The 22,453-nt window shown below is 44.6% G+C and overlaps 1 pseudogene; it reads right to left on the bottom strand.

The window, feature by feature from the left end:
- Nucleotides 1-2,770: 2,770 nt before the first annotated feature.
- LOC130109870 (potassium voltage-gated channel subfamily V member 2-like) overlaps nucleotides 2,771-22,453 on the bottom strand; it is a 56,741-nt pseudogene continuing 37,058 nt past the window's right edge.

The following is a 22,453-nucleotide window of genomic DNA, read 5'->3' as shown; positions in this document are numbered from 1 at the left end:
ACTTCTGTGGCTAGGTTCGCACGCACGCACATTTACAACGCTAACTCCATTTACATTGCGCACCATACTTAGCTTTACGCACGTTAGACATTAGCTCTCCACGCACCCACGTAGCATAGCATGCACCCCATTTTCGTTCTGTCCAGGCACCCACACACTAGCATAGGTTTAGTTAGGGACTTATTTTATTAATAAAACCCTTATATGTGTTCCCTTGTCTCTGCTTCTTGGGTACCTGGCCCATTTGGCTGCTCAGAATCGGTTGGGCCCCTAACAGAGGGACTTCAGTGAAACACCCCTAGGGTGAATCCTATTACCTCCAACTATCTTCTCTCCTCCATGACATGTACCTAGATGTCTGTGCCTCCATATTGCCTGTGAGAGATGTTGTTTAAAACGGCTCCTGAAGTGGCCTTCCATGGAGGAGACATCCATCCCACCTAGAAACTGTTTGGTTGTGATCACTTCCAGAATCTAACAGCATACAGATCAAAAACATCCACTTTTTTCAAACCACTTATCTTGCTCGCAGGGATGCTGGAGCCTATCCCAGCATTCATTGGGCGGGGAGACACTCTGGACAGGCCGCCAGTCCATCACAGGGCAGACACACACACATATTCACACCTAGGGACAATTTAGTATGGCCGATTCACCTGACCTACATGTATTTGGACTGTGTTAGGAAACTGGAGCACCCGGAGGAAACCCACGCAGACATGGGGAGAACATGCAACTCCACACAGAGGACGACCCGGCACAACCCTCAAGGTTGGACAACCCCGAGGCTCGAACCCAGGACCTTCTTAATGTGAGGTGACTGCACTAAGCACTGTGCCACCATGCCGCCAGATCAAAAACATGACAGATATAAAGCACCAGAAATTCATAAAACATCAAGCAACAACATTGTTTCAGAAGGAAGGATGTGATTAAAAATGTATCATAACCTTATTTAGCTTAACTTAATAGGCTGTGACCTAAATCATCTGGTTGTCAGGATTTCAGGCAATCAAAACATTCAGTGGTTTCAACTGTCATTTGCTTTAAGGTTTATCTTTTGACGGATTAAGAGTGAATTTAAAATTCACATCTCTCATGAAAAAGCATAAATCTACAGCCCACCTGTATGATCACATTGTGCTGAGTATTGTGGACTTGGGATCCGTCAAAGTGATGACTGGGCCACTTGATGAACAGTGAACATTTAGTTTAAATGGTGGACCGGTGAGTTGGTAGTTTCGATAGTCTCCACTTCTCTTCGATTCCTCCTCTCTTCCCCTCCCGCACTACCAGTCATCTTCGAGTTTCCTCTGGGAAGGAGAACAGTGGTAGACAAGAATTCCTTCCAGTCCTGCCCATTCAGAATGTGAGATTCCCAGATTCCAACGTCATAATGTCACTTGTTCTTCAATCAATTGTCCTTCGTTGGTTAGTAGAGGTGTCACTGTGCATCAGAGAGATAGACACACAGACGGATTTAGATAATAAAAAAATAATGGATTTTGTGATTAGTGTTGTTGGTGATGTGTATTATGCTATTCAGCACATTCCTGTTTCCTTGGTCTAAAAACACTCCCAGGAGAATAGTTGGACCCTCATCCTTCCTTCCTTCCTTCCTCCCTTCGTGATTGAAAGTGTGTGTGTGTGTGTGTGTGTGTGTGTGTGTGTGTGTGTGTGTGTGTGTGTGTGTGTGTGTGTGTATTTCTGTTGTTCAGCAAAAGAGAGACATTGTCTAGGCAAAATCATGCATCTTTTGAACAAAAGCTTATGCACATGTTTTGACTTTATGGGGGGAGGGAGGCCACTTCATCAAAAACTTTGTTCAGCCGCGGCCACTGTTGTTGAGATGGAGGTGTGGGTCATTTCGATAGGCTGCGGTCAGATTAGATAGAATGACAACTAGATATTGGATATGTGGTATTTCAGGTTGGCCTACGGGACGTTCCCTCTGAAACAGGCAAATGTGGAAGCCACAGGGTATTACCATCTGTCATACTGCAGGTATAGGCTTTACATTGCACCTGGAAAGTTTAGCTCTCTGAAAGAGATTTCACAAGTTGATTCAACTGGCGCAATGTTTGGTTCCAGTTTCTTAAACAGCAGACACGTTATCAACTGAGATCTCACTGCCACAAATGTTTTTAATTTTGTGCTATTTGTAAAAGAAGCTTATTTTTATTAAGTCTACAATATGATTTATAATTTTAAGAAAATTGTCTAATTTTTATTATTTCGGAACAAAAGTCTCAACTTAGAGTCCTATATGTTATCTCGTCTGTTAGATTCATGTGTTTAGATTTTATCTTGGTGACTGAACAGTGAGCACAACCATCACCCCCACACAACAATGGACTTGCATCATCAGTATATTTTTCTCAGAAAAGACTGTTTATATAGAAGTGCATGGATTATCTTCTACGTGGAGGTCCTACTGGAAATACTAACAATACTCAGTACTGTGAAAGTAACATCTTAATAAAAAATATTTTAGGCTATATGCCAATCAACAGTCTGCTATTGTCATGGAAATCAATACAATGAAAAATACAAAATCTTACTGACTTTCTTGGATACCCAGCATGGGAGCTTTTTGTCTGAGCTATACAGGCAACAGCTTCACTTGCAGTCCTTTTCCTGCCATTTCTATCAACCGCATCCTTTTTTGTTATCTGCACTAGCTTTTGCTCACATGACCATAAGCAGGGGCATGGTTTCAAGCCATCCGTGCAGGACTAAAGCAGTGCGACAGAGAGAGGAGAGAGAGAGCTCAGTGTGGGCCCATGTAAGGCGCGTGCCCGCCGTCTTCTCCCACAGGAGGCGGGAAACAGATGTCCAACTTGCATTGGAGGCGCTTCCTGAGTTGGAAGCAGTGCTGGAAATGGGTGTTGTACTCCTGGGCCTCGAGCTTGGTGTAATAGTCTGAGAACTTGCTGAAGAGGAGGGAGATTGGCATGTCGTTGAGGATGATGCTGAATGAGATGCGATGAAATGCCAAAATCCATTCCGGCACTGATACAGGGACCATGTCTCCGTAGCCCACAATGGAGATCCTGACCTAAAGAAATATATAAAATGCATGCTCCCATAGAGAGAGGTCATCTTAACAGTCCCAGCCTTTAATAATCAAAAGAACACCGCTGTGTGTGCAATCAACACCATCTCAACACATTACATCTCAAACATTACTTGTGAGGAGTAATGATGAGATGTACAGTAGGCTTGCTTCAATGAACTGCTGGCTGGCTCGTTACTGTAATGAGCAGGGATTTGGCTTTGTTGATAACTTGCCTTCTTTCTGGGGTCGCCGTTACCTGCTGAAAGCGGACGGCCGGCATTCACCCTACCGGGGACAGCATCGCTCTTTTGTCTAGCAATATAGATAGCTGTTTACGTTTAGTTTGACACTAGGGACTTGTTGTTCAGCAGGTTGCAGACAATTAGAGAGCCTGCTAGGTTTAAATCTAGTGCAGATGTGGAGTCAACTAGTTTAGTTAATATTTTTAGTCAGGGAATTCTCATAGCATAGATTATCGGGCTGACAGCTTGGTCTATAACATTGAGACTGTCTCCCTACCCTGCTGTATTGCTCCCAAGCTCTTCTCCCCTAAATGTGTGAATCACAATACTCTAATCCAGCGTTTCCCAACCCAGTCCTCAAGGAACCCCTATCCTGCACATTTTCATTGTAACCCTGCACAGGTAGCCCTAATTGTACTTACTCAACCAATCATCTCACTGCACTTAATTATGCAAGGTGTGCAACATCTGACATAATTCGTTGCTGATTGGTTGAATAACTACAAACAGGTACCTATTCAGGGTTGCAAAGAAAATCTGCAGGATAGGGTTTCCTTGAGGACTGGGTTGGGAAACACTGCTGTAATTACTCCTACCACTGGTAGTGGTGAAATGTGCAGCCAAGTACCTAATTAGGAGAGGCCGTATAGGCCATATTCCATACTTTACCTCTCACATACACTGCTGAAAATCCTCTCACATACTACTGAAATGCAATAGTTGTACGTAAGAGGAATTTCAGTAGTATGTGAGAGGATTTCATGTGCATGTGAGAGGATTTTACATGTGTATATAACAGCATTTTCAGTAGTATGCGAGAGCATTTTCGGTAGTGTGTGTGAGGCCATTCTCAGTAGTGTGTGAGAGAGGATTTTCAAAGGAAAAGACTTTGCTGGAAAAGGAAGGCAAGCTAGTAGTGCTTTAATCCCACTGGTTATATTGTGCAAAAACAGGAAGTCTTCAGTGAGGTATCATTTTAGCAACTGCTGGTGCTCTTTCTCCTTTAACCATGAGGATTTTACGTATCGTTTATCTTATTTTTCAAGTTCAGTTGTTTTGGAAGACAAAAGCTACAACAGAAGAGGATGTTATATATTTCTTTAACAGTGCATTGCAGTATGCTGAAGACATCAAAAAAGGGCTGATTGTGTTGAACAAGAGAGACTACTCAGGGAACTAGATTACCACACAAGGACCCGATCTACATTTTTGTTTTTTTCCAGATTTATTGATGATCCAGCTAATAGTCAATATAGGATCACATTAGAGTCCTTGTACAGGTGTTTTTGCTCACTTTTAAGTGGATATGAAACTAGACAGAGATCTATCGAAGTGGCCCTGGTCCCGCCAACCACTTCAACTGGCCTTCCAGGCCATCCTAGGTACAGAATTTCACTGGAGCAAATATCCCACTGTATGTTGCTTGGCATGAATTGGCAGAGAATTTCTGCATGCTTAGGCATCAGTCAACGGACAATGTACAGACACAGGCAATACTTAGGAGTCCAGCCGTTAGAATACACTGTGATATCAAGTTATGCTCTGAACAACATTATAAAGGAGATTCTCCAGAACACTCCAAATGCTGGTGAAACCTATGTACTTGGGAGCCTTCGATCATAGCAAATAAGAATTCAACGTTGGCGTGTGAGACAAAGTTAGCATGAAGTTGATCCTGTTGGGCAGTCATTTAGGCGTCGGCACACCATATGCCATCGGCTTTATAATGTTCAAACTCCTAAGCAGTTATGGAAAGTGGAATATTAACATGATTACACCTTCTGTTGTAATATGCTTATTTTTCTCCTTGTTTGGAGTGCGAGACTTGGTTTATGCTGGTTTCTGTTTGTACTGATCATGTTGGTGACCAGTCAGTTAAGTGCTATTTTATGCAGACCAAAAATGTCGACCACCATGCCTAGAGGAGGTGGTAATGGCCGTTTGACTAGGTGGCACTCCAATGTCTTCAAACCCACCAACAATGGAACTATAAACTTAATGAATTTGTTCATGTTTGAGCTGGCTGATCTGTCCATACATTGTGGTTTGGATCTATTCTGACATAATTCCACTTCAAATTCAATTAATGTTGGAAATGTAGACCTCAAATTGTCAAATTAAACTTACCGTAAGGTATTTGTGTCCCTAATAAGTAATCAATCCTGTTTCTAATATTTGCCATTTTTACAACCACGTTTTTTTTCAGGCACATAGATGGAAATCATAAACTTGAGGTGGAGGGTGGTATTCCATGGCTGTGTGGATGGGTTCAGTCGGACCATAATTTACCTAAGTTGTGAGGACAACAACAGGGCTTCCACTGTCCTGTCTTTGTTTATCAGAGGTGTACAACAGTTTGGATTGCCTTCGAGAGTCCGAAGCGATCATGGCATGGAAAACATTTGTAGCATCCCCACCGAATGATGGTCAACAGTTCAACTGATGATTTTTCATTTATTTAAAACTCCAAACCACCGTAAGAGCTAGATATAAAGCACAAACAGAAATACATTAACTACATAGCCATGTAGCTTCAGGCGTTACACTAGTTTAACATTAGCTCACATCTGTTAACCGATACTCAACTTAGAAGAGCTATGAAGTTCCTTAAGGCTTCAAAATTACGTCAAAGCACAAAAACACACAACAATACAATACAATACAAAGAACACTGACCTTGTGCCTCTTCGGAGGGTGCTAATACAATGTAATTCGACTTAATGAGATTTAATTTCACCATTAGTGTTCCTCCTTTCGTTCACGATAGGAAATACTAAGAATCGATTCGTAATTTCAGAATACAAGTCACTCAAAGCAAACAAAACAGGAAATACTGTAATACATATTTAAAACATTAGACCTGCAATAATATGAATAAGTGGTTGTTCAACAGGGAAATCTCTTTAGAATTAAACTTAGAATTGGGTTAGCTATACTCCCACCAAAATTATGAGTGTTTCATTAAACAACATGAACTAAGAATAATTTTCACAGAAAGAATGAAAATGTTTCATTAAAGTCATGAGCTTAAGAAATCTCTAACAACAGGACTAGCTTCTGCACTGGGCGCTCCAATATGGAAAGCTTACCCAGACGCTCACCCTTCTTGCTCAGTCTCTTATCTCCTATTGAGATTTTTGCTCTTCTTAATGAGTCCATCCTTACCCTTGACAGTCTCTATGACCCTTGCAAGTCTCCACTCACCTCTAGGTGACAGTTCATCAATGTCCATTACAACATCACCCACTTGCAAATTTCTCCTCGGCGAGTGCCATCTCTGTCTTGTCATTATGTTGTGAAGATATTCTCGTTTCCAGCGGCTCCAGAACTGTTCCGCCAGATACGGCACACGTCGCCACCTCTTTGCTCCATATGAGTCTTCTCTGAGGAATGTGCCAGGTGGAGGCAGTGCTGGGCTGGACTTCATTTGGATTAGGTGATTGGGGGTGAGGGGTTCCAGGCTGTCTGGACTGATCAAGTTATCCACCGTGAGAGGTCTGCTGTTGACTATAGCCATATCTTCATCGAACAGTGTCCGTAGTGCAGTCATTGAGTCTGTTGTGAGAAAGTGATAGTGTGGAGTTCTGGGCACTCCTGACCATCTTGATCTGGTGCTCCCACATGCCACCTGCATGGCTAGAGTGCGGTGCGTTCATGACAAAGTCACACTGCCTGTATCCGCTTGTGCTTGGGTCAGAAAAGTGGTGCAACTGTTTCAATGACTTCTCCAAAATCGACAGGTATGTAACATCGAGCTATATATATCTTCTCTAGGTTGGCAAAGTCATGTCGCCAGCTCTCCCACCGTGGCTTCAACATTTCTGATAGGGGTTCATCCCAGCCAACATCTTGACGGCACATTTCTTGCAGAATCTTCCTCCCAGTAAGGACATATGGCACAAGGAAGCCAAGAGGGTCAAATATTGATGTGACACTAGTCAATATGCCTCTAAGTGTCCCTGGTTGGTTTGTCCAAGTGTTGTTGAATCTGAAACTATCCCTGTCTATGCTCCAGTAAATCCCTAGAGCTCGCTCTACTGGTGTGTCAGAGAAAGTCAAATCCTTTGTCTTGGCACCTGTCGCCCACTCTGTTGAGGGTATACTCTGTAGGACAGCATGGTTGTTTGAGACAAATTTGTGGAGATGGAGACCACCCCTGGCGTATATTTCTCTTGCCTCCCGCGCCAACTGAATGGCCTTTTCCATGGTATCCGTACTTGACTCCATCGTCCATGTAAACGTCTCTTGCCATAAACTGCGATCCTACTGGGTATGAGAGTCTGTTTTCATTGGCTAGGTGCTTCAGCCCATAATTTGCGCAGCCAGGGGACAACACTGCACCGAAAAGATGGACTTTCATTCGGCAATCCTGGGGTTGTGTGCTTGTATCTCCATCTTTCCACCACAGGAAACGTAAGTAATTGCGATCTTGGCGATGTTTTCTATATCACACATAAGAGCTATAGGATGCCGTCTGAACCGTAGAAGGACACCGGTGAGGTTGTTAATCATGTCTGGCCCTGGAAGAAGACGTTCACTGAGGCTTGTGCTGCCACACTTCGCAGACCAGTTGAATACAACATGCAGCTTGTCAGGCTTTTTAGGGTGGTATATGCCATGATGAGGGATGTACTATCATTCACCTGTTATCCCATCTTCTCGAACTTCTTCAACATCACCTCTCTCTATGATTTCCTTCATGTATGTCATGTATTCCTTCTTATATTTCTCATCTCTGTAAAACCTCCGCCGTAAATGGCTGAGTCTGATTTCAGTAAGTTTTCTGTTATTAGGTAAGTGTGGCCGTTGCTTAAAGGGTAAAGGCATCTCATTATGTCCGCCATCATTTAGTTTTATGCCTTCTTTTAGTTTGCTCAGGAAAATTAGATCCTCTTGCGAGACTGTTTTGTCATCTCCTTTGATGTCTTTAAAGTCTGACTCCAGGGCACTGATCACATCCATTGGTGTTACTGGAGGCAGTTCCTTTACTGAGACTTGGTGATACAGGCTGGTGTCTGTTCCATCTAAGCTTTGTGTTGAGCAGCCCACAATGCTCCATCCTAAATCTGTAAGGATGGCATAGGGCTCGTTGTCTTTTCCGGCTAATACCTGTCTGGGTGTTAATGCTCTGGGACAGTTGAACCCAATTAAGAGCCCAACATCACAGGTGAGGAGGGGTGGCACTTTATCAGTGATTGCTGTTAAATGAGGCCATCTTCTTGCAGTTTCATGCGTGGGTATATGATCACGGTTCCCAGGAATACAGTATTTTGTATATGCAGAAGGAAGATCAATGTGGATGCATAAATTGTAACCTCTCACCCCGAGTCCAGATACCCTTTTACACTTCATGATCATGCTCTCTCCAAGCATAGTGGTAAGTTTCAGCTTCACAGGTTGGGTATTTGCTTGTAATTCATTGCTCACCTCACTGTCGATGAATGTGCTGTCACTTTGAGTGTCCAATAATGCATAAACAAGCTTTTCTTTTGATGAGTCAGTGGCCATGGACACCCACACAGGAACGATCATAGAAGTGCTGCATGACTGGCCCCCTCTGGTGACGTGGTTTCATCTGGAGTGCTTGAAGCTGAGTTCACAGTGGATACAGGACCTTCTCTACCTTCACGCCCTCTGTAGTTCTCATCATGGAGACAGGTGGGGTGTCTTCCCTTGCATACATCACAAGTGTGGCGGTGACAACATTCCTTGGTACTGTGACCTGGTTTCAGACACCCATAACAAACCTTATTTTCTTTCACATACTTTCGTTGATCATTTAGGGACTTTTCTGTGAAGTCTGCGCACTTGGGTAGTTGATGTTTGACATTTTTGCACCACATGCATAGAGGTCTTGACTTTCCATCGCTTGATTTGATTTGTCACCATTAACAGCTGTTTGGATGCTGAAGACATTGGCTGTTTCCCTTTGATTCCTTTGTGCTTCTTCTGTCATAGGATGAATTAGATGAGTGAAGAGCATGTAGGGAAGTAACTGGGTTACACAGCTGACATTAATAGGCCTAATAATCACACTTTAGGAGTGATTGCACAACTGACATTAATTAGGGTGACCAGACATCCCGGTTTGTCCGGGATTGTCCTGGTTTCAAGCTGGGTGTCCCGAGTCCTGGCTACTCTAGCATGTCTTTTTTTGGTGGGAGGGCATAAAAATCCTTCAATGTATTACGTCTGGCGAGACAGACAAGCTTGTGAGCGCGTGCATATGCATGTGTGCGTGCACGAACGTGTGGTACACTTTTTAAGGTCCCGGTTTGGGATTTTGAAAATCTGGTCATCCTACATTAATAGGCCTAATAATCGCAAGGAGTGATTATTAGGCCTATTAATGTCAGCTGTGCACAATGCCATGTAATCTGTATCTAAAGTAACCTTGCTGTCATTGTACTGATATGCTCTGACGAAGGCTGTGTAGCTGTTTTTGTGTGTCAAACAATAAAGTTGAAAAGTAGTTATTTGTGGGATGTACAGTACTACCCTACTCTCTGTTTAGATCCTATGAAAATATAGCTTAGATAACTGTCTTGCTGCAAAGGACATGGTCGCCTTTGTTGAGGAATGTGGGGAAAAAATAGTGTGCTGGCAACAGCATTACAATTACACCGTATAAACTTGCCTCACATCCTGTGGGATTTTATCTTTGAAGGCATCTCTGATGACAGTCGTAGTCCCAACTCTTCTCAAACTCAAATGCACTCAAGATGAATCCCTTTTCATGGAACTCTGTTTTGGAACGTTGCTTGCAAACGATCCCCCACGCTTTTAGGCTTGTAAAATCAATAACAACCGTTTTAATTTTATTACATTGTTAAAAGCATAGGTAGCTAGTAAAGCCACGTATTATTTACTGATATAGCTAACTAGCTTCTGTTGCAGTGGTTAGCTAGCATAGCACTACTTCAACCGACTTGCCTAACATTTTAGCTTCTTGTTGCAGTGGTTAACTAGCTAGCTCAAAGTTAGCTAGACTAACGTTAGCTAGCTAGCATAGCACTACTTCAACCGACTTGCCTAACATTTCCAAAGACGTACCTTTTCCTAGGTCTTGAATTCCATCTTCCAAAGTGTTGCTGTGTGTTATAACGGAGAGTCTGTAGCTGCCCTGTTTGTTGCTGCTCCCTCGTAATGAGACCACTGATGCCCGCGATCGGTGGTTACCACTAGCGCCTGGCCGGAACGCATGTCTCCGTTCATCTTCCACACCCTCGTGTTCCACACTACCACTAACCGTGTCTGTTGTATATGCTATGGCATTTATGGCACCGGGTGTTGTTAAAATAGTGTTTATCAAGCCAAGAGCTTCACAAAGTTGTGGAGTTTGTCTCTCCTCTTCCATTATGCATATTTTTGCACTGGTTTAGTGGTAGTAATTAGCTACTAAGGTAGACTAGACCATGGACTTCCTGCTAACTTAGATTGACCAATGAGATTTGAGAACTAGACTGCCTTCCGTTTACGCTGAAATTGCCTTCCGTTTACACTGAAATTACTCTGATACACTACTGAAAATGCTCTCACATACACGTAGGGTTACCAACATTCTATCCCAGGAAAACGGGACAGGAGGGACGGGAGGGCGGGGGTAATCAAGAAAAAATTGCCAGAGTAACAGCCTACATGACACTTTGTATAGGTAGCCCAGAGCCTTATATAATAATAATAAGCCCTGGGACTTGTAAAAAAAGGGATGGAGAAATACACCCAACGGATCCCGGGTAACATCAGAATACAAGAACTACAGAACATCGCACTACTTGAAACATCTCGTATCCTAAGAAAGACACTATCCATCAAATAGACTTCTACCTCATTCTAACCCTAGGCCGAAGGATTGGGCCCGGTTATTATGTTGTATCATGGCATGAAGTTAAAGGAAATTTGTAAATAATAATCTTCATTTGTATAGCACTTTTCATACAAACAATGTAGCCCAAAGGGATTTTACATTTCAACACAGAAGATACTGTAGTGAATTAGGGGGGCAGCCCGGGTACCGCCACAGCCGGGACGCGATACCCTGTCTCCCAACGTTAACCAGTCGACTAAAGGGTCCGACCCATTAGTCAAGGACCAACGTGTCTACTTATCCATGCACGTTACACTACCCCCCTCCTTCGGGAAGCACATCCCCGTAGTTCAGCATATCAGCTCCCTCACGCCTCTGGGCACACGCGCTTCCAATGACCTCACGGTCTCACCATCCCACTTCTGACACCAATGTAACGAATTAGGGGGGCAGCCCGGGTACCGCCACAGCCGGGACACGAAGCCATGTCTCCCACTCCACAAGCGATAACGTTAACCAGTCGACTAAAGGGTCCGACCCGTTAGTCAAGGACCAACGTGTCTACTTATCCATGCACGTTACAATACTATAGTAGGCTAAAGATATAGAGTTAAACATGTCTGTTAAAAATATATCCATATGTTACCGGCTCCAGACCTAGGGGATATCCGGAGTTGCAGCAAATGATACACAGGCTAAATAGCACTGTGGATCTGTGAATCAAAAAGAGAGTCACGATGAAAATACGTTGTCACTCAAGCTCGCGCCAGTTTATTTCTGGTCTCAACAGTTAAATAAGTTCTCCACATTGTACCATATTCATCAAAAGTAAAATAAATACAAAATAAAAAGTGTAACAATTTGTAAAATCAATTTGTTTTTTCTTATCACTCAAACATCAGTATAGGCTACTGTCAAAATAGCAGTTTCACAACAACAGAAATAATTATCCTATTACAGCATCTGCACCATTTATCTATATCCACACAATTCTTTTATCTCATACACAGACTTTAATACACTATGTGTGGTCTCACGCATGCGCACACTTCCTAAGACGCAGTACCAGCAACAGGCATGACATATGAACAATTATCTGAACAAGTTACCACAGAATAGCTCCTCGTAAAATAGTAACATTAACACTTTTCTTACAAAATAAACCCACATTGTATTTAATCTAAAAAATAGGGGGGGTGGGGTTATTGTAAATTTTTAATGAAGGCAATTTCTCAATCCCTTACACTCTCCCCTGCTTTCAGAGATGTCTCCGGACATCTAGAACTAAACAAGTCAACTGTCTAGCTGTAACGTCACGGTCAGTGTTTGTCAGTGTCAGAGTCTCTCATGTCCTTCATTCATTCAAGTCTTCCACTTTGCGTCTAGTATGTCCACACTGCTTGTGTAGGGTAGTAACAGGCCTTGGGATGTATTGCGTAGGTAGGAATGGAGTAAGGCATACAGGTCAACATTACATTTGCTCCTAGTCTCCATGGGTGGAGGGTGGGCTCCCCTAACTGTTCGTATGTAAACATCCCTCTGGGTCTTACTTCCTGGGCAGACCTTCTCAAGGGCGGTTCTTCCTCATCCCCTGACTCTGAGACAGGTTCAACCACCATTCCAGGTTCCCCTTGAGTTCCATGGTCCATAGTATCATCCCCCTCGGGTTGCTCCTGGGGTCCCACAGCTGATGGCATATTAGCAGGTGTTGGTACTCGTACTGACTCTGGCCTTACAGCAGGTTCATTTTGCTGTTGCACATCGCCGAACTCAGTCTCCTGACACGTTGGCTGATATTCTGGTGCTGCAGCTCTAAGCTGAAGGTGCTGCTTCACCTGAGGTGATGGAACTCTGACTGTTTTCCTTTTGTATACAGGTAGATGTCGGAAGTTGTAGGAGAATTCTTCCTCCTCCGCAGACTCATTGGAGTCCTTCTCTGCTGTCTCTCTGTCGTTTGTTTGTTGTTGTCTCCGTCTTTGTGGTTTCTTTTGTCCATGACAGTCCTGTTCCTGTTCGACTGGCAGGAGGAGGTTATGGTGAAGCACACAGGGGGTCTTGTCCCCGGTCTCTGCTTGAACTCTATACACAGGACCATCTCCCAGCCTTTCAACCACGCGGTGGACCTTTTCCTCCCAATATGCACGAAGTTTGCCTGGACCGCCTCTCTCAGACATATTTCTGACAAGTACATGATCACTGGGTTGAAGCATGATTCCCTTAACACCTCGATCATAGTAGTTTTTTCCTTTCGCTGAGCACCCTTTCTGTTTTCCGAGGCACTCTTATAGGTCTCCTGCATCCGAGAAGCCCATTTCTGTGTATATTCCTGTCGGTTCTCTACCTGCTGCTCAGGTTCGTGATCAAAGAGCAAATCGATGGGCAACCGCGGAGCTCTTCCAAACAGGAGGAAGAAGGGTGAGTAGCCTGTCGCTTCATGATGTGTGCAATTGTAAGCATGGACCATGTTTGGCAGGTGATCTTTCCACTCAGCTTTTTTTGTCTCCTGCAGGGTACGGAGCATCTGAAGAAGTGTCCTACTTAGGCATTCAACAGGGTTCCCCTGCGGGTGATAGGGGGTGGTTCTAGAATGGGCAATTCCCGCCAGCTGCTGAAGTCGTTGGAATAGTCTGTTTTCAAACTCCTGGCCTTGATCGTGATGTAGCTTTTGAGGGTACCCGAAGAGTGGAATAAAGTCAGAAAATCTTCTCCGCTGTGGTTTCGCCTGACTTTTTCTTAGTCGGGTAGGCTTGTGCAAATCGTGTGAAGTGATCTACCAGGACTAAGATGTACTCGTAACCTCCTCGGCTTGGTTCAAGATGGAGGTAATCAACAGAAATGAGCTCAAAGGGACTGTTGGTTGTAATCAAGCCCATTGGTGCTTTCTCTGGGATGGTGGGTCACTTCTGTTTGATACATTGGCACTGGCGAATGACATAATCTTCGATTTCTCGCTGCATGAATGGCCAATAAAACCTCTGCCTCGCCAGGTTGATGACTTTGTCAGCCCCGATGTGTCCCATGTCATCATGCAGGTGTTTTAGTACAGTGGACTTTAGCGTCTTGGGAAGAACGAGTTGTTTATGTTGTTCTGTCTGCCTGTACAGAATTCCCTTGTCAAGTCTGAGTTTGTTCCACTCATGTATCAGTCTTCGTGTTTCCAGTCCCATCTGTCTCTTGTCTTTATTGTTAGGATTACATCCTCTTTGTTTTAAGGTTATCAGTTCCCAGATAGACACATCATCTTTCTCGCAGCTCTGATGTCCTCTGGGGTGTACATGGGCATGCTCGTGGGAGGTGAGTCATCATCAATGGAACCCAGCTGTAATGCTGCCACCCATGGCACATCCTCGTCTCTTTTGGCCTTGTCCCCTTGCCAGATGGCGGAGATGACATCGGGGGGCATGGTCTCTGTGTATTCTCTCATGTGGTCTTGGTGTTTCAATGGATACCGAGAGAGGGTATCAGCATCATAATTTGCCTTGCCTGGCCTGTATTTGATCGTAAAATGGAAATCGGCCAACTCACCCACCCAGCGGTGGCCGACAGCATTTGCACACTGCATGGACATTGCGTGCACACTTCCTAAGACGCAGTACCAGCAACAGGCATGAAATAGCGACAACTGACCAATTATCTGAACAATTTATCACAGAATAGCTCCTCGTAAAATAGTAACGTTAACACTTTTCTTACAACATAAACCCACATTGTATTTAATCTAAAAAATAGGGGGGGGTTATTCTAAATTTTTAATGAAGGCAATTTCTCAATCCCTTATACATACTTAATAATAATAATAACTATCTATCGAGCACTTTTTGCTGTTAAGCTTATTGTTAAATTCCATGCTGTTGCAGCTCAGTCGTGTTTAACTGTATGATATACAGATGAAATCTCGCACGCAACAACTTCGTGATTTTCAGTAGTCGTGACGAAGGGGAGGTAGTATAGTGTGCACGAATAAGTAGACATGTTGGCCCTTGGCTAACGGGCTGGACCCTTTAGTCGACTGGTTAACGTAGTCGCCCGTGGTGCGGGAAATACGGGTTCCCACTTCTGACACCAATGTGGCAAATTCGGGGGGCAGCCCGGCCGGACCGTCACAGCCGGGGCGCAAACTCGTGTATTCTGCACCACGGGCGACAACGTTAACCAGTCGACTAAAGGGTCCGAACCGTTAGCAAAGGGCTAGCGAGCCTGCGGCGGTTCCCGGACTGCCCCCCGGAATTCGCTGCATTGGTGTCAGAAGTGGAATGGTGAGACCGTGATGCCATCAGAAGCGCGTGCGCCCAGAGGCGTGAGGGAGCTGGTATGCTGAAGAGCGGGGATGTGCTTCCCGAAGGGGGGGTAGTGTAGCGTGCACGGATGAATAGACTCGCTTAGCCCTTGGCTAAGGGGTCGGACCCTTTAGTCGACTGGTTAACGTTGTCGCCCACGGTGCGGGAAATACGGGTTCCCACTTCTGACACCAATGTAGCAAATTCGGGGGGCAGCCCGGCTGGACCGTCACAGCCAGAGCGCAAACTCGTGTATTCCGCACCACGGGCGACAATGTTAACCAGTCGACTAAAGGGTCCGAACCGTTAGCAAAGGGCTAGCGAGCCTATTTATCCATGATCGTTACATTATGTTCACAATCTTTTCTTTTTTGGAGGGCCCGAATCGCCATCTACACTTGCGCTCATTTTTCCCAACAGGATCGAGACAAGTAGGTTACACAAGTAAGTAAGTTACACATACGGGCCAGTTAGTTTAAAATGATACCTCTTTCCAACTGAGCGCCAACCATCAGTATTCCCACACAGCAAACATAGGTCAATTTTAAAGGCGGTATACGTGTATAAAATATTTTTTAAATCATTCAGATATGGGACAAATGTCGTCCCATACCGGATGAACCGCTTTTGATCTAAATACGGGGCGTTCCGGCTAATACGGGACAGTTGGCAACCCTACAGCCACATGTGAAATCCTCTCACATACACATATGAAATACTTTCACATACACATATGAAATCCTCTCACATACTACTGAAATTCCTCTTACATACAACTATTGCATTTCGGTAGTATGTGATATTGCTTTTTCACGTGTTTATTCAGAAAGTCAAACCAGAACTACAAGCAGACACAAACCAGAACTACAAGCAGACACTAGAGGACAGTACAGCGCATTAGCGACACCCATTGTCAAATTACAGTATTACAACACTCCCACTAAATTTTACAATGGCATTAAGTCACTTCACACTAAATTATATTACTAAGAGCCGTGCTCCTTCACAAATAATGTCAAGATAATAAATCTTTAAACTGGAAAAAAAACTTGCAAGATTAATTTTCTTATTCCTTTTACCTTGTTTACAGCTTTCTTACCATTTTCAACAGAAAAACAGTGCCGATTACAGTAAACAGAATTACATAGGGAAAAGCCCAATCTCTCTCTTAAGATATTCAAACTTCTGTTTAGTCAGTGGCATGGTCAAGATATCTGCCTTCATGTCATTTGTTGGGCAATATTGCAGTTCTATTTGCCCATTCTGCACACATTCACGGATGTAGTGGTAGCGAATGTCCATGTGTTTAGTCCTTGAGTGATCCACTGGATTCTTCGCGATTGCAATGGCTCCTTGGTTGTCCTCCAGAATCACTGTGGGCGTAGCATCCATTCCGAGATCATTCAGTAATCGTCTCAGCCAGGTACCCTCTTGAGCAGCTTGACCGAGTGCGACGTACTCGGCTTCTGCTGTTGAAAGTGCAACTGTTGCCTGTTTCTTGCTGAGCCAGCTCACTGCTCCTCCACTCAGTAAGAATATGTTGCCGGTTGTTGAGCGGCAGTCATCATGATCACCGGCCCACTCAGCATCTGAGAAGCCAATCAAAGTTCCAGACTCTGACCGCTCGTACTTGAGAGCAAGGTTCACTGTACCTTTCAAGTATCGAAATATTCTCTTCACAGCAGTCAGATGTGCAGCATCTGGATTTACATTGAACTTTGACACAGCACTCACTGCTTCAGCTATGTCTGGTCATGTGGCCATCACAGCATACAGCAGACTTCCTACCATGGACTGATAGGTACTTTGATTCACAGGCTTACTGACACCATCACTTTTTTTCAATTTGACGTTGGCATCAGCAGGAGTTGCAACAGGATTTGCATTATCCATCCCATATTTCTGAAGAATGGCTTCAATGTAATGCTTCTGATGAAGTAAGACACAGTTTTTTTCTTTGTCTTGGACAACAGAGATGCCCAGGATATAGGACAGCTCACCCATGTCCTTCATCTTGTAGTGCTTCTTGAGAGCCAGTTTCATCTCGTTCATTCTTGCAATTGACTCCGTAATCAGAATCAGATCATCCACATAAACAGCAAGTATCTCAAGCTCTTGTCTTGATCTCACAAACACACAGGGGTCTAATGTGCTCTTTTTAAATCCAATTTCCATCATGAACCTCTGTGAAAGCCTTGCTCCAGTAGCGAGGAGACTGCTTCAGTCCATAGATTGATTTCTTCAGTTTACACACCAGGTGTTCCTGCCCTGGTTTGATGTATCCCTCTGGTTGCTCCATGTAGATTTCTTCTTCCAGGTGTCCATTAAGGAATGCAGTTACTACGTCCATCTGGTGCATATGTAGATTGTTCTGGATGGCAAAGGACAGTAATGTACGACTTGAGCTGAATCTTACCACGGGTGAAAAAGTTTCATCATAGTCAGCACCATACAACTGTGAGTAGCCCTTGACGACGAGTCTGCACTTGTATCTCTCCACTCGTCCATCACTATTATGCTTGACTTTGAACACCCATCTTGATCCTATGGCCTTTCTATCCCTTGGTAAATCCACTAAGTCTCACGTCTCATTTTCCAGCAGCAATTCATATTCCAAGTCAGCCGCCTCCTACCATTCCTTTGCATTAGTACTCATCATTGCTTCTTTCAGTGTGCTTGGCTCTATGACACGACACACATTGGCATAATGATCAACAGTCACTATATCAGCAAACTCATCATATCCATATCTCCTTGGAGCCCTTCTGATTCTGCCGTCTTCTCTGGCAGCTTCATCAACAGTGACCTCGTCATCTGGTGTTCCACCCTCATCTGTGTTCATGGTTACCTCGTTCTCTGAGCAGGTCACTTCCACTTCCTGTTTCCAGTCGAAGTCTGATTCATTAAAGATGAATTAGAATCCTCCTTTTCTCTTCATCATACAGGCGATAGCCTTTGGCATTGTTTGCATATCCCATGAACGAAACTTCAGAGCCTTCTTGTCCAGTTTTCTTCTCTCTATTTCTGGGATATGTGCATAAGCAACACAGCCAAACACTCTCATGTGACTCATGTCCGGCTTTTTGCCACACCATCTCTCGTAGGGTGTCTCTTGCTTCAGGACAGATGCGGGCAGCCTGTTCTGTATGTAAGCTGTGGTTGCTACAGCCTCTGCCCAGTACATCTTTGGCAACTTAGCATGAGACAGCATACTTCTAGCTGCTTCAATTAATGTCCTATTTTTTCTTTCTGTAACACCATTTTGCTGTGGTGAGTGAGGTATAACACTCATCCCATGGTGGATACCGTGAGCCTTCAAATATTCTTGAAACTCCTTTGATGTGTCCTCACCACCATTGTCTGTTCTCGGTCTCATGATGTTCTGCCCACACTCATTGGAGAATGTTTTCTCAAATTCCTTGAATTTGCTAAGGACTTCACTCTTCGGTTTCAGAAAGTATACCTTGCAGCATCTAGAGTAATCATCGATAAAAGTCACAAAATATTTTGCTCCACCTATAGATTCAGTCTGCATGGGACCACAGACGTCACTATGGATCAACTGCAACTTGCGTTTGGAATGGATTTCTCCAACTGGCTTGTATGGCTTTCTAGACAGCTTGCCTTCCACACATACTTCACAGAAATGAACCTCTTTCTCTGCAGAGAAGTCCACTCTGTTCACCAGATCTTTTAGTTCCTTCAGCTTGGTGGTGTGACCCAGATGCTGATGCCACAGGCTGGCTGCTACTGATGCACTTGATGCACCATGACAGACAGACGAACTTCCTTTGACGTCCAGCTGATACAGCCCGTCAGATCTTTGTGTTCCCATTCCTTGAAGAGTTCCATCTTTCCCACGTATGCAGCAGTGAGACTTCTTGAACTGCACCGTATTTCCTTTTCTGACAACAGCTTCCACTGAGAATAAATTCCCAGATAGCTTTGGAACATACAGCACGTCATACCTTGACATTTTTTACATCACTTACTTTGAAAGTCATTCTCATTTTGACATTGCCAAGTCCTATGGCATCAACCACCCTGCTGTCACCGAGTTTCACAGACTGTGCTTTTGAGAATTGCTGGTAGTCTTAAAGAATTTCTTCATCACATGTCATGTGCTTTTGATGCTCCCGAATCAATCAACCATTTGACCTGTTGTGGCCTCTCAGTCGGGTTTGCCTCTTTAGCGACAAAGGCACTTTCAGACGAATCTTCTGCATCTTCACACATCATGCTTTTGGCCTTGTGGGTTTTATTTTTATTTTTCCAACTTGGACAGTCGCACTTTATATGTCCTTCTTTCCCACATTTGTAACATCTCCACGTGCTTGGTCTTTCAGCTCCCACTGCCTTAGAGTTAGCCTGCATATCTCCACGAAATCGTGATGACATGGCTGATGCACCGACTGACGTAGCACCGCTAGAGTTATCGTTAGCATTCACTCGCTTTTGCTCTTCATTTATTAATGCTTGCTGAACAAACTTCAGCGTCAAATTGTCAATCTTTGTTTCTAGCGCAGTGACAATTGTAGCATAGCTTGGTGGCAAACTACCCAAGAGCGTTATAATTTGGTCTTCCTCTTCAATCACAGAACCTATTGCTCCTAGTTGATCAGTCAGTTCCTTCATTCGTTTTAAATGTTCATTTAAACTTCCTTCATTTCACATCTGAAATATTTTTTCTTCAGGGACAGTTTATTTGCCAAAGTATCTCTCTCAAAGTGTCCTTTCAGCGTGTTCCACGCCTCTTTTGGAGTCTGGCAGCTTGTTATCAGGTACAACTGGGGTGTACTTACATTCAGCACTAACACAGAGAATGCCTTCTCTCTCCATTTCGTGAATTCAGCTTGTGCGTGTGCATTAGCATCTGCGGCTAGGATATCTGTCCGCATTAGCATGCCCATAGTCCTTTCGCTTTCAGCAAGTGTTCCATCTGAAATTTCCACGTTGTCCAGTTCTCTGGTCCGCTCAGCTTGTCAATAAACAGTTTATCTTCCATTGTGAATTCCCCAACACCGTTTATCTCACACAAAACTCTGTGTAAAACAGCCTTTTAGCGACGCTCTGGGCCCATAATCTATTGCTTTTTCACGTGTCTATTCAGAAAGTCAAACCAGAACTACAAGCAGACACAAACCGGAACTACAAGCAGACACTAGAGGACAGTACAGCGCATTAGCGACACCCATTGTCAAATTACTGTATTACAACATGTGAGAGGATTTTCAGTAGTGTGTGAGAGGATTTTCAGTAGTATGTGAGAGTATTTCACAAAGTATGTGAGAGCATTCATTCACATATGTATGTCAGAGGTAAAGTATGGAATATGGCCTATACGGCCCCTCATACCTAATAATCTACAGAACCAAACATCTAATGTTATCAAAAGTGTGAACACCTATTGTTCAAAGGGTAGGTCTTCAAAATTTTCAACTAATAAGGTGTTTAATTCCAATTAATATTTCATCTATTGGTAGCTCCAAAGTTCTGCCTACTACTGGTCACTTCAACAAGATGCTTAAATTTGGTTTCACAAATATCAGTTCATTGTCTAATTCTTGAACATAGTTTTTATATGAATGAGTTATGTGACCCCTCCGAGAATTGTCCCCTTAATGTGGTGGAAGGGTTTGGGTGTCCCAGTGATCCTGGGAGCTGTGCAGTCAGGAGCAATAGGTCCTAGTAGGGTCTCCGAAGGCAAATTGGTCCCAAGGGAGCGGCCAAACTAAGAGTGATTCCCAAGAACCCGATGAATTTACAACAGCAGAGCCATGGCACCTCTCCTGGAAAAGGGAAACCGGGGCCTCCTCTTGGAGCCAGACCTCAGCCAGGCCTTGGCCCATTGGGTCCAGCCTGAAAAAACAACATGGAGCCACCCCCCCCCCCCCCATGGAGCCACCACCCGCGGGGATGAGCATTGAGGTAGGGTGCAATGCAAGCCGGGCAGCAGGCAAAGGTGGGGACTGGGGCGTGCCGACTTCTGGCATCGCAAACTAGTCCTCAGGATGTGAAATGTCACCTCTCTGGCAGGGAAGGAGCCTGAGCTGGTGTGGGAGGTGGAGCCGTACCAACTAGTTATAGTTGGGCTCATCTCTACACATAGCATGGGCTCTGGTGCCACATTGCTGGAGAAGGACTGGGGCTCTTTACTTTTCCGGAGTTGGCCAAGGTGACAGGTCGTATCATCAGATCTGCGGCCGTATGTTTTGGCCACTCGGATGAAGAGAGGAGCAGAGCTGTCAACTGATCACCACCTGGTGGTGAGTTTGATCAGATGGCAGGGAAGGCTGCCGGACAGACCTGTCAAACCCAAATGTGTAGTGAGGGTGAACTGGGAACGTCTGGCAGAGGCCCCTGTCCATGAGGTCGTCAACTCCCACCTCCAGAAGTTCTCATGTATCCCGAGGGAGGCTGGGGACATGGAGTCTGGGCGAGCCATGTTCAAAGCCTCTATTGCAGATGCGGCAGGTAGAAGCTGTGGTCATAAGGTCATCGGTACATGTTGAGGTGGCAGCCTAAGAAGCCACTGCTGGACACCGGCGGTGAGGGAAGCCGTCAGGCTGAAGAAGGAGGCCTTTCGGACTTGGTTGGCCTAGGAGTCTCCTGAAGCAGCAGACAGGTACCGAGAGGCCAGAAGGGCTGTGGCTTCGGTGGTTGCAGAAGCAAAAACTCGGGTGTGGGAGGAGTTCGGTGAGGCTATGGAGGAGGACTTTCGGTTGGCCTCAAGGAAGTTCTGGCAAACCATCCGGTGACTCAGGAAAGGGAAGCAGGGCTTGACTCAGGCTGTGTTCCGCCGTGGAGGGGAACTGCTGACCTGGACTGGGGATATTGTCGGACGGTGGAAAGAACATTTTAAGGAGCTCCTGAACCCGGCTAACACGTCCTCAGTGGAGGAGGTAGAGTTTGGAGACTTGGGGGAAGCCCCACCCGTATCCCTGGTGGAGGTCTCTGGGGTAGTTAAAAAGCTCCTCTGTGACAAGACACTGGGTGTGGATGAGATTCGCCCTGAGATACTGAAGGCTGTCCACATTGTTGGGTGTCTTGGCTGACATGCCTCTTCAGT

The sequence above is a fragment of the Lampris incognitus genome, chromosome 3, assembly GCF_029633865.1.
Source record: "Lampris incognitus isolate fLamInc1 chromosome 3, fLamInc1.hap2, whole genome shotgun sequence".
Taxonomy (NCBI): Eukaryota; Metazoa; Chordata; class Actinopteri; order Lampriformes; family Lampridae; genus Lampris; species Lampris incognitus.
Note: the sequence above shows the minus strand (reverse complement) of the source record. Positions and strands in the feature narration are given on the sequence as shown.